Source organism: Glandiceps talaboti, chromosome 12 (genome assembly GCF_964340395.1).
Source record: "Glandiceps talaboti chromosome 12, keGlaTala1.1, whole genome shotgun sequence".
Lineage (NCBI taxonomy): Eukaryota > Metazoa > Hemichordata > Enteropneusta > Spengelidae > Glandiceps > Glandiceps talaboti.
Window position 1 is genome coordinate 19,483,792 of NC_135560.1, and position 2,757 is coordinate 19,486,548.

A 2,757-nucleotide genomic window follows, 5' to 3' on the forward strand; every position below is an offset into this window, starting at 1 on the left:
GTGATAAGTACGATAAACGATAGAGAGTTTGTAGGTATCCCCCAAAAGGGGATTAACGTCGAATAGAATATAAAAACCATATCATCTACATTATGTATGAAACTATAATATCTTGAATGACGTGAAATGTAAACTTATTGTTTTTAATTTATTGTAAGTTCAGTGAAACTGACGACAAGGAATGGGAAATGTGCAAGTACTGATACATGTAAAGTGTAATCAATTTCTATAATTTCAGAATCAAGTTTAATTCAACAACGGTCGGCAACAAAAATAAGCTAGAGTCTTGTTCGTGTTTTTGCTGCTGCTACAGTACCATTTTTGTTACAGCCTGGTGCTGTGAAATGTGTGGCATTGAACTTGTAGACTACTAGTATGCACAGTCACCATATTTATTGTTACATTAGCCGGATGTTTATGTGTGACGTCATGATTGACAAACGTAGAACGGTACAGTTTTCAAAAAGTGTCATAATTCTCAGAATTGAAATAGAAAGCGGACGTATCTATCACAAAGATTTCCCGCCACTGTCTATGGCTAAACTAACATACGACGACGTTTGGATCGAGAAATTTCAACGACTGAGTACATTCTTCGCCTACGTTTTCCTTGGCAATTTGATTTGTCATGGCCAGTAAATTGGAAGGAGTTTGATCAGGAGTTTGATAAACCAGCAATCGAAGATAGCGCCCTCCTCCGACGAATAGAGCATAGTCTGTATACGAAAGTTGATGGCTTCTCATTTCGATTAATAAATTATGTAAATTTCTTTTTAAAATTTGCATATCAGTATCAATACATTTGCACTGCTACAAGTTTTTTTAAAATGTAATTTATGAAACCATCTATTTTATGCAGTTTTCTCGATGTTTGTGCTCAGTAATATACACATCTTTTGATTCACTAATACATTGACTGATTGGTCGATTTTTTGTATGAAATAAATCTATCGCACATATTACAAACTACGAACTATAGATTGTTACAACCCATAGACAATAAAATATTGTATCTACAGTCTATGAATGAACTAGCTAGAAAGATTACACGACCGTTTTAATTTAAAAGTATATATACCTGTAATTACTTTCATAAACTCCTTCTTTAGTAGTCATACTATTATCATTATAATTATTTATTTGTTCTAATTTATTTAAACAGATTTAATTTTTTTATAGCATATACAGTTTCTCTTCACCATATATGATTTGTAGCCATCCATCTTCAAAATGTGTAACTAACGGTAGTTTTAAGTATACTAGATTAGTATATGCCACATTACACAAAGTCAATATGAATATTCTTTCTGCGATGGACATTGTTGTTTTTTTGTCAGAAGGAAGTGATTTTCCCGTCAATATTTAGTACAGCACCAAGTAGGAGATTTGATGTAAATAAATACTTTAATATATCACAGAGAAAGAGTGTACGTTAAATAAGGCATTGTTTTCTCTTTCTTAAATTATTTTATTTTTTCTAAAATGTGTTTCATTCATTGCGTGTTGTTACGGCTCAAAGAGCGTTATAAAGTATGTACTGTAACATTGACTGCGATCGATCATTTTGGTTTTTGCGGACTTCTCCAGTGAAGTACTGTAATACTTGCACCATTGCACTTATTGACACAAGCTTGTATTCAAGTTTAAGGCAGTATGGTATTGCAAAGTTCCACAAATTATTGAGATGAAATAGGAGACTTTTTTTTTAAATCGGCTTTTCATGATACTTTGCTGTGCAAACTTATGACAAGATGAAATACCACACGAAATAAACAGACATAAGTACGTGAAATCATAGAGATGAGTTCTATATTGATAAAACTAATGACTGATGTATGACACTTGATCACGACAAATTTCTCATGGTATTCTGAAATGTGATGATGTGGATTTTTTTGAAGATTGAAGTTACTTTTCAGAACCAGCCTGCCTGAATTGATATTAACAATGCACATACATATAGACTGTGGTCACATAGAGATTATGAATGTGTCAGAATCGATGCTTCTGTAAGTTTGCAGACTTTCTTAATAAACGGCTACTATATTTCACAAGTTCACTACTTTAGTTTGCTTGATAGGTATGTTGAATACAGAGATGTGACTTATGGTTTGGAATGGAATGAGGCTTCTGAAAGGTAGACCACCCTAAAGCTGTGGATTGGCATCAGTGTCTCAAGCACAGCACTTTGTGAAAGTCGTGGTGAAAATTATAGTCACCCTTACAAATCTTTTGAAAATGGCGAATCTGACCCACTGACATTACATGTAAAATTATGTGTGAATCTCGAAATAATTTCAGTAAAGGTGCCAATTATTGCAACACAAAGAAAGACATGATTACATACTCCATATATGGCACTATAATGTGATGTCATATTCCATACATGGTATTATGTGATGCCATACTCCATATATGGCACTATAATGTGATGTCATATTCCATACATGGTATTATGTGATGCCATACTCCATATATGGCATTATAATGTGGTCATATTCCATATATGGCATTATAATGTGATGTTGCACTTCTTATATGGCCACACAATGTGATGTCATATTCCTTATATAGCATTACAATATGATGTCATATTCCTTATATAGCATTACAATGTGATGTCATATTCCATGTGTCATAACTTGACCCCATACGAATATCACACATTCCCACTAACTCCCTCTACCATAATGTCACATGTCAAACTTCAAGACCACACAATAATATCAAACAAGACATGTAGTAATTATGCAGGCA